The sequence below is a fragment of the Phocoena sinus genome, chromosome X, assembly GCF_008692025.1.
Source record: "Phocoena sinus isolate mPhoSin1 chromosome X, mPhoSin1.pri, whole genome shotgun sequence".
NCBI lineage: Eukaryota > Metazoa > Chordata > Mammalia > Artiodactyla > Phocoenidae > Phocoena > Phocoena sinus.
In genome coordinates this window covers 97,090,004-97,100,345 of record NC_045784.1, presented here as the reverse complement: position 1 = coordinate 97,100,345, position 10,342 = coordinate 97,090,004, and the positions used below count along the sequence as shown (strand labels likewise).

The window sequence follows — 10,342 nt, the reverse complement described above, 5'->3', positions numbered from 1 at the left end:
CCATGTAAATAGAAAAAAAAAAAAGGTATTGGGTTGGGATCTGTAACCCTGGGTGGGATCTGTAAGGAAGAGGTCTGCATGGGTAGACCTTCGCCCTGGGGATAGAGCAGTTTGAGACACAATGTGGGCATTCCAGTCCTGGTGTCCTGTGCAGAGCAAACAAGCCCTCTTGCCTGCTGGGAAATCTGCTGAGACAGCAAGGCTGGAGAAGCTTACACTATTTGTGAGGAGTGTGCACGTGCTGGCTTGCCAACAACCAGGGCAGAGAGAGCCATGCACTGGCGACTGCCACTTCACCACACCTTCCAACCAAAGAAGCAAACACCCCAGTCCTGCTCACTGCACAATACGGCCCAGCAGAAGATCTGGGCAAAGACTCCATCTAGCTATGCAGAAAAAGAACAGGGCATCTGAGGCATGATCTGGGTGGAGCTGTGGAAGCCATTGTCAGTGCATGCATGGGGTGGCGCCACAAGAGGCTGCAGATGCTAAGGGCTGAATTTCAGGCAGACAGGCCCTAGGAGAGGATTCAATCTCGCTATGGAAAGACAGCCTGAAGTGCCTGGGGCGTGGTGCCTGTGGAGCAGCGATGGCCATTGTCAGCGTGCTCAGGAATATACAGCAGTTCAGTTCACCCCAGCTCTGCCCACTCCACACTGTAGCTGAGCGCTAGATCTGGGGCAGACAGGTCCTGGGAGAAGACTGCCACAGAGGCAGCAAGCAGCACAGCCACCTCAATTTCTACAGCCAAGACACCCCAACCCCAAGCCCCAGCTTACTTCACACCATAGCTGTGTACTAGATCTGGGACAAACACAGCAGAGAAAGGGATGCAACTTTGGGCTGCTATTAAATGGAACTGCAGATGCCTTCACAGGTGCTGCATAGCTCCTCTGTGACCACACAGGCCTCACTTTCTTCAGAAATCACCTATTTTGGGGCAGGGCAAGCACTCAAGGGCAATGGAGCCTGACTGAACCTGACCCTCAGGGCTTCTGCTCCAACAACTGGGGAACAGGCCCTACCCCTGACAAGGCAAGGATAGCCACAGAGCAAAGAGGAAGCCCCACCCAACTCTAGACACCACAACACCAATCACAGCCCTATCAAGGGGATAACAGCCAGCACACCCTGAGGAAAGGTGTGGCTGGCAGCCATACCAAAACCAGCCCTTGTACCAAAAACACTGTACACTCACAGTCTACACAGGGATGCGCCCACATAAAACCACCCCTTCAAGACCACAGTAGATAACTCTGTTTCTCCTAAAATGAAAAGACAGAGGATCTACTTCCAATTACAAGAACAAATAATGAAACAGACCTCACCAATCTACTAGAACCCGAGTTGAAAAACAAAATCAGCAAACTTCTAACCATGTTTATCAAGAACAATTTTCCAAATAAGTAAAATTAAACGTTTAAAAATAAAGTTAGAAAAAGATCAATATATCTGTATTAAACAAAAGCAGTTAACAAAAATAAGAACAGAAATTAATGATATACGAAAATAAAGAGATCAACAAAGCCAAATTTTTAAATATAGCAATAACATTTAGAAACCTCTGGCAGTCTAATGGAGAAAAAGAAAGGGAGTACAGAGACACACAAAAAAAACTTAGTAATTACATTAGTAATTACATCATGGACTGAAGTATAGGTAGAGAGTTCACAATTACCAAGTGGTTATACAATTGCAATGAAAGGCAAATACAGTCCACCTAATGGGAGAAGATGATGCAGTATATGTATCTAAAAAGGATTCATTATCCATGACAGATAAAGTATCAATATTTCTACAAATATATAAAATAAATATAAACAATCTAATTGAGATAAAAGGTCAAAAGACTTGAACAGGCATTTCAGGAATAGGGAAAAGAAATGGACAATAAAGTTCTATGAATAGATGCATACACTTATTAAATAACCTGGAAAGTGTATATTGAAATCATACCATTTCACACCCACCAGTTAGGCAAATATGAAAAATCTGACATTGCTATTGAGTTGTGAGGATGTAGAATTTCTACAACTCTAATGTAGTGCTTGTGGGAGTATAAATTATTAGAACCATTTTGGAAAAAATGATATTTAACATTATCTAGTAAAGTTGATGATGCATATATCTTTTTATGTAACAATTCCACTTGTAGATATAGACGTTAGAGATGCCCTCACATATAAAGACAATGTGGCATGCAGAAGAACGTGCATAGCAGTGATGTTAGAAACAAAACACTGGAGACATCCAAATTTACATCAACACTGATAAATAAATTCAAATGTATTCATACAATGGAAAACAACATAGCAGTGAAATTGAAAGACCTACAGATGTATGTCTCAATGTGGGTGAATCTCATAAAGTTGAATGAACAAAGTGAGTTACAGAAGAATACATATAGTCTGATCCTTTTTCTACAATTTACATACATGAAAAAGAGTATAATGTTTTGGGATACATATTCACATGGCAAAATTAAAATAAAAATCAAAGAAATTATGAATAATATTTAGAACAGCCATTACCTCTGAGAGGAAAGGAGAGAGAGGAGTATGATCAAAGGGTACACAAAGGGATTCAAAGGTACTCATAATTTGGTATATTGTATGCTGCGTGTTGGGTAAACAGTGCTCTTTTTAGAATTTTTTTCATAAATTATAAGTAAAATGTTTCACACTAAAATACAAATAAAGCATTATAAAATATATTATCTGAAATTGTCCAGAGTTCACTTCAAATTTCTTAATGTTTCATAGATGTTGTTTGCTAGCAAGTCCATATTAAAGGAATACCGGAAAATTAAGAGATTATTGTATGAGGTGATTCTAAAGTGACCTTGATTCACCCTCCTTCAGCTAATATGTTCATCTGTTAGGCTTGTTCAATAAGATATGTCTGTAATTACCATGCATGAGTTGTTGCTTCCAAGTGGAAAAGGAAGATGACACTGGCAACACTGTTCTATACAAGTAGCCATCTACATGCTTTTTCCTTTTCATTCTGACCTAAAATGGAAATTTTGAGATAAATTTTCTTTTTGATTAAGGATAAAATGTTATTGTCACAAAGTCACTGAACCAGAACTAAGGATCCATCCATAGAGATGTTAAGTAAAAGCTATATTTATTTGATATGCTCATGTTTTCTCTGTATATTTCAAGGCATTTCTAAATAACTTCACTAATAATTACCACCCATTATTAAGAACCACTTACTTTTCCCCAGTGAGCTGAAATCAATTTTGAAAAAGATATCATGCAAGAAAAAAATCCCCTAGAAGCTGTTCCTGAAAATTAACTTTGGTTATTCTGAGATCCTTTGGGATACTAAATTGCAACAATAAGCTCTAAAAGTATTGTTGCTTTTAGAGCAACAATTTAGCAACCTCTAAATTCCCCCTAATATACCTGAGATTAAATCAAATGAATCATGCTTTCCCTGATATTTACATTATTTTAGTAAGGTTAATCTTTAAGTAGACAAGAATTAGTGATTTTTGTTGCTTCTATCATTTCTGTGAAATAATAATTTTCAGAGCTCCAAGATGGGCCTTGCCATTTACAAAATCCTATCTGATTTAATAGAATGATATTTCTAATATTGCTATTTCTAACATTGATTTCTACACAGAATAAAATAAAGTGGCTTTCTTCTGAAAAACTCCAAATATCAAATAAGTCCAATTTCCAATCTGTTATAAATTTGAAACTAATTTATCAGGAAACAAGAAGTCAGATTGTAATGTAGTGAGGTAAAGAAAAGAAATTACTAATATGAGCAAATTAGATAAAGAAGGTATTCATATACTTCAAGACTCTTGCCATCTTCTAATCAGGCTATGGAAGAATTTCATATATCTCTTGGGCAGTGCTTTCTCCCTGATATTGATAATTTTGTCTCACACCCCATCTGCATCTTATTAGTTCATTCAGCATGTGTAGGGACATAAACATCATGTATATCTTACAGCTTGTCAATGTATCATGTTGACATTAAAAATCAATCTTTGGGGATAGAGATTAGAATAGTTATTTGTCTGCATGGTGGTAGAGGGTAGCAGGGCAAAGGTACTGACTGGAAATATTTGTGAGGGACCTTTTTGGGTGTAATGGAAATGTTCTTTATTTGGTCTGAGAGTAAGGCATATATATTTGTAAATATTAATTGATCTGTACACTTAAGATTTGTGTATTTCTCTACATAAATTTACCAGTAATGGTAAATTACAGTATTAGCAAAAGAAAAAAATATATAAATTAGGATATCTTGATTCATGGTTTCCCTTCAGATTTAGAATATAATCCAAATATTTTATGGCTTGTGAAGTTCTACGTAATCTCGTTCTTATATGTCTGTCCATCTTCCTTTCCTGACTCTCTTGTTTTGCTTACTTTTTTTTGGCCCTGTGGTTCTTGCTGTTCTTTAAAACTACACAAGCCAGCAGTGCCTCCTGATAGCGCCGGGTGGGGCGGAGCCCGCGGCCACCACTCCCCGTGGTCCCTCCAAAGGGGGACTCGTACTCTGAGGAAGAGAAGGAAGGGATGGAGCTGGGGCAGGAGGAGGAGGAAGGTGGACCCCCGGATCCAGGGAGAACTAATGACATTCAATCAATCCACAGATGATATCAACAGACGCGAAACTGAACTTGAGGACATCTGTCACAAGTTCTGCTCTGTTCTGATAGAAGCGACGGTGAAACCGGACAAGCTGGTGAAGAAAACTTGCAAAGCCGTGGAAGATCCGAAGCCCTACTGGGAGGTGCGGAGGGCGGCGAGGCTGGCTCAGCTGGAAGCTCTGAGAACCACGCAGGACCTCCTGAGCCGCCACGGAGACTATCCCCGTGGCCGAGCAGTGCCTGCTGGAGGATGGCAAGCGGCAGTTCGACTCGGCCTCGCAGGAGATGCTGAATCAGCCACGCAGGTCATGGAGGCGGAGCTGACCAAGACTGCACAAGGAGCCTGCGACCAGGTACAACACGGCCATGGACCGCATGTGGCAGCTGGAGGACAAACTCGGGAAGATAGTGGACGACCTGTAGGCCAAGCTGTCATGGTGAAGGGCGAATACAAGATGGCCCTGAGGAACCTGGAGACGATCTCGGACACGATGCACGAGCAGCAGCATGCCAGTGCGACTAGGGCCTCGCAGCCGCGGCGTCAGGGCCAAAGGTGGCAGCGCGACCACAGAGAACATGTCGGGGCGCAAGCCCGAGCTGGATGCCATTTCTGTGGCCTCCGAGGCTTCTCAAGATGACAAATGTAGCACCTCTGTGTCTGAAAATGACTCGGAAACCCAGTCTGTGTCCAGCTTCAGCTCAGGACCCAGTCTGAGATACCCGACCACTGACCAGATCCCCACGGCTGTGAGGTCCGGCAGCCTGGACCTGCCCGGCCCCGTGTCCGTCAGAGTTCGTGATGATGTTCCCAGTGCTGGGCGAATGCAGCAGGACCTCTTTCCCCAAGTGTGAGGTAGAGTGAGATGACAGGGCAAAAGGGGCAGGGAATAAAATGAGTGACAAAGCCAACAACCGGGACATCAGCGAGCAGTGCCATGGCAAGATCCAAAGCAGCCCCTCCCCGAGAGGGCAGTGCCTTGGAGGATGAAATGCATGGGGCAACTGTCCCTCCAGTGCTCAAAGGGCAGAGACAGTATCATCCCTGACATAAAAATGGTGCATATCGGCTGATCCATCACAGCTCTGGCCCAAGTGCATATTAATATTTATACATGAAGCTGTATGGAAAACATTGTGCCTCTTATCACTTAATATGTATGTAAGTCCCCTACATACCAACCAGTTCCCTTCCAAGAGCACAGTTTGTAAATCCAATTTGTTCATAAGTCCGATAAAGTTAGCCTAGGTACCCAACTAACACAATTGGCTATGTAGTACTGTACTGTAATAGATTTAGACTTTTCACACAAATAATACATAAAAAACAAACACAAAAAATAAAGAGAACATTTTTAATCTTTACACTACAGTATCTTGAAAAGTACAGTACAGTACCAGCTATATCACCGCTGCTTTTACGCTTGCTTCCAGACATCCTGGGCTTGAAATAAAGATATTGTACTACTGTACTCTATACAGTACTGTAAAGTACACAAAACCACAACCACTTGTAGAGGATGCATGCACATGACAATGTACGCCAGACACGTGAACTAACTTAGGTGACTGGACATGCGAACGCACATTCTCATCTTTGAAAGTTCGCAACTTGAAGGATCATATGTAGGGGACTTACTGTATGCCAAATCTTAAGCATTTCCTCTAAACTGCACTAATGAAGTTTCAGTGACATTGAGAGCTATGAGACACTGATGAAAGAAATAGAAGATGACACAAACAGATAGCAAGATATAACTCGTTCTTGGATTGGAAGAATCAATATTGTTAAAATGAGTATACTACCCAAGGCAATCTACAGATTCAATGCAATGCCTATCAAATTACCATTGGCATTTTCCACAGAACTAGGATATTGAATTCTTGTTTAGTAGTTTATTTCTTTCAACACTTTAAATATTTTATTGTACTCTCTCTTCTTGCTTTCTTGGTCTCTAATGAGAAGGCTTCTGTAATTCTTGTCTCTATAGAAATATCATGTCTTCTCACCCTCACCCCAGCCAACCTCTGTCAAGTTGTTCTCTTTGTATTTGCTTTTCTGAGTTTTGAATAAGATATATCTATGTCTGGTACTTTTGGTATTTTTTCTTCTTGGTGTTCTCTGAGACTTCTTGGTCTTCAGTTTGGTGTCTATCATTAATTTTAGTTACAATTATGTCAAATACTTCCTCTGCTATATTCTCTCTTCTCATTTTGGCATTCTAATTATGCATATGTCATATCTTTTAAAGTTGTTCCATATGTCTTGGATGTTCTGTTTCTCAATTACTTTTTTATTTGTATTTCAGTTTAGGAAATTTCTATTGACATATCTTAAAACACACTGATTATTTCCTCAGCTATTTCCAGTCTCCTGATGAGTTCAACAAAGGCATTATTCATTTCTGTTACAGTGTTTTTGATTTATGGCATTTCCTATGGATTCTCTCTTAGATTTTATATGTCTCTGCTTACATTATCCATCTGTTCTTGCATGCTTTCTATTTTTTCCATTACAGCCATTAACATTTTAATCATAAGTATTTAAAATTCTCAGTATGATAATTTCAATGTCTCTGCCATATCTCAATCTACTTCTGATGTTGCTTTGCCTCTTCAGACCATGTTTTTTACTTGCCTCTCAAGATGCTTTGTAATTTTTTGTTGAAGGCTGGGTATGATGTATTAAGTAATAGGAACTTAGGTAAATAAGCTTCTAGCATGAAGATTGGTGATAATGTGACTAGAAATTGCACTTTAAAATTTATTGTTGCTATAGGTGACAAAGACACTTAAAGCACATGCAATCAGTAAAAGAAATAAACTAGACTTCATTAAAATTAAAAGCTTTTGTGCATCAAATGACATTATAATTGTGAAAAGACAACATTTGTAAATCATTTATCTGATATCATATGAAATCATATATCATATATCTGATCATCATTTATTTTTTAGGACTCCTATGAAGTTATTTTAGCCAGTACTTAGTTTTTTTTTTTTTAATAATTATTTCTATGGGAGAACAAGAGCCTGGAGCTTCCTACTCTGCCATTTTCTGATGTCATCCCAAATTCCAAAGTTTTTAAAAACTGTTATGCCTTCTTTTTATGTTCTAGGCTAAATATCACTGCTTTAATCAATTATACTCTAAAAGTTGGCAACATCTATATATTTCCCCATGATTCCTGATAAAAAGTGAAATTTGGTGATTTCACTGACAGATTTGTTCAGAGCAGGTAAATCCTTTCTCACCTTATACACACATTTCTTTCAATTACTTTTAGTGACATTTTAAAATCCTCTTCAATGATGATTAGTGTTGAAAGAGCAGAAGAGAGCTTTAACAATAAGATCTTCTTGTCACCCATCAATATTATATCCTTTTCCCCAAATTCAGTTCATTTTGGCCATCACCTGCCTAAAAACTCTTCTCAAAGTCTTCTTCGATACAATCACGGCACTTTACAAATCTAGGTTCAAGAGAAAGCTTCATTTACAGTTTCAGTGACTGATTTGGGTGCTTTTTTCTTCCTTCATATTATTATTCATAATCAGTCATAACTCCATTTGTGATAACATTCACTCCTCTTTAATCATTATTTTAAATTTAAGAGTCTCACATAATGAGATCAGATGTATCTTTTTGCTTAACTCTTTGATCTCTTCCTTTATGAAATCCAGGGAAATACAGTAGTATCCAAAAGTTTTGATTGATGTGAATCTACAATTATCTTAAAGTGAAAACTTTACTTAAAAAAAAAAGTGAGTCAGGAAAAAAAGGAGCATCCACCTCCTTGCAGCTAATTAGAAAACAACAATCATTCCTTTACTTGAACCAGACTATGTCTTAGAAGCACAGAGTTACTGACCACTATTAAGCACCTACCTCTTGGCCCCATCCAACCCTGTAAACTTGGAGTTACATGCCTGTATGTTCTTTATTCTCTTGAAGAAAATAATGTGCTTACGCTCTATATTAGTTTTGTGTGGCTATTTTAACAAAGTACACAAACCAGATGGCTTAAAGCAACAGAAATTTATCCTCTTACCCTTCTGGAAGCTGTAAGCCTGAAATTAAGCTGTCAACAGGGCCATGCTCCCTCTGGTACTCTGGGTAGAATCTTTCCTTGCCTTCTGCTCGTGGCCAGCAATCCACGGGTCCTGAAAACCCTTGTCTTTCAGCTCTATCACTCCCATTACTGTCTCTATCTTCATATAGCATTCTCCCTGTATGTCTATGTCTGTGTCTCCCTTCTTCTTCTTATAAAGACACCAGTCATATTGATAGGGCCCACCCTAACGATTGAATATTTACTTGATTATATCTGCAAAGACCCTATTTCCAAATAAGGTCACATTCATAGGTACTGGAGGTTACAGCTTCAGCATATCTTGTTGTGTTACACAATTCAATTCATAGCATACTCCACAGTTGGAACTTAAAAATGATTAAATTTAAAATAACCCCCTCCCATTTTTCAATTACTTCGATAAGCATCAGTGCAGTCATTCTGTCTAAACTGCATCTTCCGGCGGTACAGAGAACTGCTGAAGATGATGAGATATTTTAGTAGAACTAAATTCTAATTAACTTTGTGTATGATTAACTTTGTCAATGTTTTTCGGGAAACAGGGAAAGAATTTAAAGATTAATGCAGATTTTCACAGGTGGCAGCAGATGAGGACCCATATGCTCACAAATCCTTTCACTCCTCGCTGGAATATGCATTGTTTAGAGTAAAAATATAAGAAAAAATTGGAAAGGCATGCAATACAACCGACTTCTTAAAACTTTTCTCTTTTTCATCCATCTGGTAGTAGAAATAATAAGAATTAGGAATATGGCTAGAATTAAGGCAATAAAAGTTCATAAGAAAACCATACCTGGTTAATCAGTTCCTGAACAGAACAAGTTCTGCCTGCAATATGAAAGCTAATATTTCCACTAAGCATAATGTTTAGTGTTATTAGTTTAGACTGTTATTAGTTTAGAAATAAAATACATTGTCGTATATAATGTAATATAGTAAAACTCTCTCTTGACAATATTATACACTAAAATTAAAGCAGTTCCCTTAAAATTGTGGAGGATTATTTTTTCAAGGCATTGCTTAGAAATGAAAAGCTATAATATAAATCTAGACCTTTTCTAGACTCAAAATCCCAAACTTAATAAAAAGTGTGTCTCTAGATATTCACACTATTGTCCTTGCTAACACTAAATGATATGTTTATTCAACAATTTGTACTTCCCCAGTGGGAAAATAGAATTATAAGATAATTAAGGAGGGGACTTTGTATAAATCCATTACTGTTTACCAGTGCATTTAAAATAAACATGAACACATAGTAGGTACTCAGCAAGTGTCACCATAATAATTTAAAAAATTAAAGAATCCTGAAAATAATGGATATTAACTCCACATTAAGACCCATAATGTCATATTATTAACTACATTTTTACAACTGTTCTTCTTTTAATTAAAATTGGAAAATGAATGTGAAACCATTTAAAATTGTAAAGTCTCTTACAAATTTAAGTTATTAATATAATTAATGAGTTGATAAATGACATTATTAAAAAATGAAAGCTTTTTTCCCCTTTCTTTGGGTCATTTATTGTTTCTCTTTTGAGTATAATCTGATTCTTCCATCAAATTAATTTATTTCTATGGTTCATATTGTAAGATGACTTTGGAATATTCTCTATGTGAAATATAT

The 10,342-nt window shown here is 37.9% G+C and overlaps 1 pseudogene; it reads left to right on the top strand.

The window, feature by feature from the left end:
- The first annotated feature begins 4,535 nt into the window (after positions 1 to 4,535).
- LOC116747918 lies at positions 4,536 to 5,692 on the top strand (annotated as a pseudogene).
- The last annotated feature ends 4,650 nt before the right edge of the window (positions 5,693 to 10,342 follow it).